Source organism: Monopterus albus, unplaced genomic scaffold (genome assembly GCF_001952655.1).
Source record: "Monopterus albus unplaced genomic scaffold, M_albus_1.0 scaffold172.1, whole genome shotgun sequence".
Classification (NCBI taxonomy): domain Eukaryota; kingdom Metazoa; phylum Chordata; class Actinopteri; order Synbranchiformes; family Synbranchidae; genus Monopterus; species Monopterus albus.
The window spans coordinates 459,492-465,669 of NW_018128052.1; the positions used below are offsets into that span (position 1 = coordinate 459,492).

At 42.7% G+C, this 6,178-nt stretch overlaps 1 protein-coding gene across 9 annotated transcripts in view; it reads left to right on the top strand.

Annotated features, from left to right (window-relative positions):
• The first annotated feature begins 3,502 nt into the window (after nucleotides 1–3,502).
• Nucleotides 3,503–6,178, top strand: part of LOC109969314 (transcriptional repressor p66-alpha) — a 19,223-nt gene continuing 16,547 nt past the window's right edge. For 5 of the 9 annotated variants that reach the window (XM_020616104.1, XM_020616113.1, XM_020616110.1 and 2 more), the window contains exon 1: nucleotides 3,883–4,125. The gene's annotated coding sequence lies outside the window, so the exon portion shown is untranslated. The other 4 variants (XM_020616105.1, XM_020616108.1, XM_020616106.1 and 1 more) reach the window with 4 other exon arrangements.

Sequence of the window (6,178 nt, forward strand, 5' to 3'; positions counted from 1 at the left end):
TAAAGTATCTAACCAATATCTATCTGACTAAAAATACCCAACAACCCTATATTGAAAGATGCAGGGTTAGTATCTATTTTATTTATCAGTAGTGAATTGGGGAATGGCTAATATGACCCAAATATAAATAACCAGAAAGATAATAGCCTAAAATTGATTTGAATGGACAAAAATGATATGTGCAATTTATTTATTTTTTTTGCTGAGATTAAATCGATTTGAAATTGACGCTTTGATAAATTATCTACACGATTTTGACCATATAATTGCTGTTTTATGAAAGTAAACTCACGAATGGATATTAACATAACTGTGGTTGTTGCGTTAAAAGACATCTTATTGTGAAATGGGAGACAGGTTATGAACATGAGCTAACGCAGCTCGTCGGTATTCAGTGGAGACACCTCCGAGAGCTCATCCGTTTTTTTTTACTATATAAATAAATAATTAACAGATAGCATAGGCTAATTCCATCAAATTATCACATTTCCTCTGTCCTCTCTTATCGCCAAATGTCCGCTGCCACCCGGAAACCATCGACACCAAAGAGAGAAGATCAGTGAGAAGTGGAAACTTTTGGGACGCTGTAGGTGTCTTTAGACGCAGCTGAGAGGAGCCATTTCCTGCCAAATAGTGAACCCGTCTAATCGTGACTGCAGCAGCTACTTCCTGCATTGTTACAGTCCTTAATGAGGATTAAGTTGAAGCTGTCATGTTGTAACGCGCGGCCATTAGGCCTACTCCACACGGCGAGAGAAGGAAAGGAGGCAGAGACTGGAGGCTGACCTCACATCAGTTTGATTTCAGAGCTGATCCCTCCACCTGGACAGGACCTGTCAAGATGTGCAAAGAAAGGCTATGCAGTCCATTTAAATCATTTCCTTTTAAGTATACTGTATATCCTGATTCAGTATCATACCAGATGACAGTATTCAGTCCAGTACAATCAAAGCAAAGATCAACCTCTAAAAATCACCTTTATCATTTAAGCTTTATAATAAGCTCCACCTACGGTAATTATAGCAACACTGTTAGTGAGTTAACAGTGGCTTTTGTAAATATTTCTCAGGAAACACTCCTAATGACCCTGGTGCTTAACTTGGCTTCTAGCGTCACCAGAACACTGACTTTTTTGTTTTCTAATGAAATGTCTACATAACTACTACATGAACTGCTATGAAACTAGATTTAGAACATTTGGACAGGGTGGCCAGGCTGGGGCACAGACTCAAGAGAGGGGTGGTACATTTGAAAAATGTGTAAGAGGCAAATGAAACTCTTAATTCTATGAAATAATAAGTCATATGGTATTAAGAATAAAACTGTTTATTGTGTGTAAAACTGAGATGAGGTGGGGGGGTGGCACCAGGGGTGGCCAATCAGATTCTGGGGGGTGGCCGGTGCCACCACTGGCTATCCCCCTGGATCCGCCCATGCTGGGTACAGACATTTATGGTCCCCAGAGGATGAATGTTAACATGATTTCATATCAGTAGGTCAAACTCACTTATTCTAGTACATCTTTCACCTATAACAGGAACTGCCACAGATTTTGTGTGTATTTACAGGCCCCAGTGGATGACTCCTAAAAACTGTGGTGACACCTTGACTTTTCCTCTAGTACCACCAGGGAGATGACATCATGGGAATGAAATGTGAAATATCTTTGGTGGACACATTCATGGTCTTTGTTAACTTTGGTGGTCCCATGACCTTTCATTTGACATCGTCAGCATGGGACCTTCATCAGGGTTATCATTTGAATACTTTACAAAGAACAGGGTAACCCTGATAAAGGCCACAGTCTACAAAATGAAAGGCATCAGTCTGACAGCTGCCCCTGGTACAACAAGTGTTGATTGTTTCAGTCCTTTAAAACTGCTTTCCTTCTTTTGGGTTGCTGAAATGTACCAAAAAACACAGAAGTCAGGACCTCAGTGACTGTTAATCAAGTTATTGCTGAGGCAACAGCTACTTGTCCTAAGGTCCCCTGGTAATATTTACAGAAAAAAAGATTAATTATTTATAAGCTCCAGAGTGGGGGTTTTTTCAGCTTCATGTAATTTTTACTTTGGGCAGGGTGATTATGAGAAGATGGCCCCTTGGTGCAGATTGTATACGAAACAACCTGTAGCCTTGTGCCTCATGAGCTGGAGACAATAGCATGAGACAATGGTATGAGACAATGGCAACAATAAGAGTCGATGACATAGCATAATCTAGAAAGATCCTTTTTTGTCATTTAAAGAACAGCAGGGTGAGGCTAACAAAGCAATCAAACACTGTAACCCCCACCTGCTGGTAAAAAGCAGTCCCTGCCTACTACAGCCTTTATGGATGACTCCTTTATTCCTTGACTTCCTTAGATCACAGTATTTCAAACACATATAGTATAAGTGTATATGTGCATTTGTGGATGAGAGGATTAGTTCAGTTCACCTTGGATGCATTGAAGGGGTGAAGGTACTGTCAGGGAAGAAGCAGCCAGCTGGAACCTTTATAGAGGCATTTCTGCAACTTCTGATGTAGTAACCCTGTTTCCTGGACTTGCATGCATGTATATGGATCAGTTTGTAACAGCAGCTCAGGCTGGCATTAATCCAACCCTCCCCTTAATCTCTACTGTAAAGTGAGATGTGAATTATGTGTGTTGTTTGGGTTCGCGGCACTACAACACTATTCTGAGATGTGAGGTTTATGTTGCAGAACTGCAGTAATCTGAATTAGGAGATACCTGACGGTCTGTGCTGGAATGAGATGTTTTCCTGATTTAACACAGAAATGTTGGCAGTTAAAGTTCGCTCTTAGTGGAGGGTCAGGAAATCAGCTGTGATGCTAAGAGGCATGACGTAAGGTTGGCTAGAATAAGGATCCAAACATGACACTGATGCAGTTCCCTGATGAAGCACTGAAAGCCAATATTAAGCTGAGGATGCTGGTGTGAGAGTAAATGTTGGGGGGTTATGATGCTGGAGCTGCTGGACTTTGTGAGTAAAAACAAATATGCACAATATTAATACCCTGGCATCTCCTGGTTAACTTATTAGGGGGGTAAAACATTGTGCTGTGCTACTACTAACTCCCACATTTCCCATATACGTTCCCCTCAAAGTGTCCACAATGCACACAGTGGGGTAGAGCCTACATGGCCTCAGGTTTACCTGCATCAGTTATTGGTGGTAATATGAATAAACACAACTCTATCAAGTTCTATTTAATGTGCTGGCAATGAAGTGAAGCTGAGGTCTGATTCTTCACCCGCGGTTGCCAGTTTGGGTCTCTATTTTATGTGAAGGAGGCAAATGTGATGCTGGTGAACATTTGGGGAAATTATGTGATATTTTCTTTTTATAATTCCTTATTGTAACATGATGCGTGTGAATGTGTGTGGACGTCTGCTCTTGTTGGTACAGTCTTGGGTGATCTCGGGGAGCCCGAGTCCCCTGGCATGGTCGTCCTGCTTTGGCCCTGGGTGGACACGGGCTACAAGATGTGAACCGGTCGCCCTGGTATGCCGAGGTGCGCATGCCCACTAAGAGGACGCAGCGGCTCCATGTGTGTTGAGGCGCATTATTTGGCAACAGACGCGGCAGTGGGGAGGGCCGAAAAAAGAGGATATCCCCTGGATTTCAAAAAAGCAACGATTTATCGAGGTTAACTGCAGATTAAAGACTCCTTGGTTGACCATCGGCGAAGAACAGGCGACAAAGCGACCGAGTAAGTTGTCTGAGGCGAAGCCGAAGTTTTTTAGTAAGTGGATCGAGGGGAGCCTTTTATTCGGACTCGTCGAGAGGAGCCAGGTTTTCCTCCACCTATCTGTGACGATAAAGAAGCTGATGGGCTGTTGAAAAGTAACACTTCTCCGCAGAGCCAAAGGTTGAGCGCTGGGGAGGAGAGGGGGGGCTTGCTCCGCCAAATTTTAATTTATTTTACGTCATTTTAAGTGTGCCAGCCTTTAAATATGACCCCCGCCCTTGGTTTGATGCGGTAGAAGTCGTTAAATGAGGTAAGGATTATAACGTTTCATCGCCAGCGGCAAGCTGAGCCCGTGGGCCGGTCGATGAAATTTATGAGTACCGACTCGAAGGTTTTTCCTCGGGAGGGGACAGCAGGTAAACAGTCCCGGTGAGCTTCACACAGCCTCACTCTTAGGGAACAGGATGAAAGTTAGTGCCCCCTTTTTGAGCTGATGGTTGTCCCGCAGCGGCGTTCAGCCAGGTAAACGATTCGGGCTCGGTTCTGGTTGTGCGGGTCATGTTGGTGAGCGGCTGCCCAGCTGGAGGACTTTTACTAATTTGACCCGAAGTCCCGGTTGGATTGTGAGACATTAGCTGCGTATACCCTGGCTGGAGTGGCTTCGTGTTTTTGTTTGCGCGATGTAGCTAATGTTAGCTCGCTAACTAATAACACGCTCACCTCCTCTGAGGCGGTGTCAATAATGAAAAAGCCGGCTAGCTGCACATGTACTGTGGGCTGGGTTTAGTTTTTAAAGGGCTGACTTCGGTGTGGATGGTGTACTGGGTGGTATAACGTTAATGGTGGACGCTGCTGGCCGCTTTCAGCCCCGTGGCACCAGCCTGGGTTCTGCTATCTGGCAGCTAATCTTCCTACTTCTCTCTGTGACAACCCTAGTCTTCCTCCTCTTAAAGCTGAACACATACACACACAGTCGCACACTCCGTCTCTCCCTCACACGCAGACGCGCGCGTGCGCACGCACACACACACACGCAAACACATACACATCCGTACGAGGTTGCAGCGCTTCGGGACAAAACATGAAACCAGTTTAAATACATGCTTCTTCTTTATTGACGCGCATAAATGAAATTAAAACCTTTTATTATCAAATAATTAAATATGGCGGAAGCTGACGTTGCTCACCTTGCCCCACGTTTTACTTGGTGTGAAGGCACCGGCTGCCGCTCTTAAACTTTATTTGTGATTAAGACTTGAAAACTTAACTTTACAAAACTTTTGATGAAATACTGGTTTGACTAATATTTGCTCGGGTCTTATTACATAATGTCTGCGCTGTTATAACAGGCCTATATCAGCTGCTTTCTCAGTAGCAATAAAAATAATCTGTTGTACCACTTTAAAGTTAAGTATCCTCATAAACTAATTGAACAGGAGTGAAGAGGAATAAATGGAAGTTATTATTGTAATGACTAGTGTTATAGAATGCACAGTTTCATCATCACTTAATCTGATTATGTTCTTGATTTAAAACTTATAGGAAATTGTCCAATGTCAATCCTGTTTCCCCACAATGCAAAATACTTCACTTGGCTATTAGAAAAATAGTTATTTGTTGTCTTTTTGCCTCAAATAGATCAATTTTCTGTCAATTTAATCAACTAGTTGCTGTCATTTAGGTGAAATGCATTTAACATTCTTGGCAGTAATAACTGGCTAATTAGTACAACATCCAGACAAGAGTAAGGCAACACAGGCCTTTGTACACTCAGGGTGGTGGTCTGCTGTTACCAGACTTTATGGCTTCGAATGAACACTCAGTTGTTAATGTGAACAAAGGCTTTGTAAAGTATTCTTTGCATGTTAACAATCTGTTGCATTGTTTATGAACTGTCCCTGTGAACATTATACAGGTTGCCATTAGTGAAGGGGTTGTCTAACACAGGTCAAAATAAAAGAGAGAGGCTCTGGGATAAGTACTACCTGTCATCACAGTGCAGTCCGAGAGTGACTGTATTCATAATATTAAAATTATAAGGCTGAGTGAGTCACAAGTTTCAGCCTAGTTGCTTTTCGAGAAAGTACTGATACACTAATCCAGAGCAGTTGTGTAATCAGCCAATCTGATTGGAATGGATCGTCCGCTGGGTCGCATTTTAAGCTGCTGCGCATGACCGCAGGGGTCACAGGGCAGCTATTTGGTCAAGCCTCTGTGACCTCATCAAATTTATTGAAAGCAATTTGCTTTTTCTACTGGTTTTCTGTAGACATTGGTGTTAAGTGAGCCACAAATGTTAGCTTAGCCCTAAAGCTAAATTGTTCAGTTACACCTAATTAGATTACAGTGGGTACGGAAAGTATTCAGACCCCCTTAAATTTTTCACTCTTTGTTATATTGCAGCCATATGCTAAAATCATTTAAGTTCATTTTTTTCCTCAATGTACACACAGCACCCCATATTGACAGAAAAACACAGAAT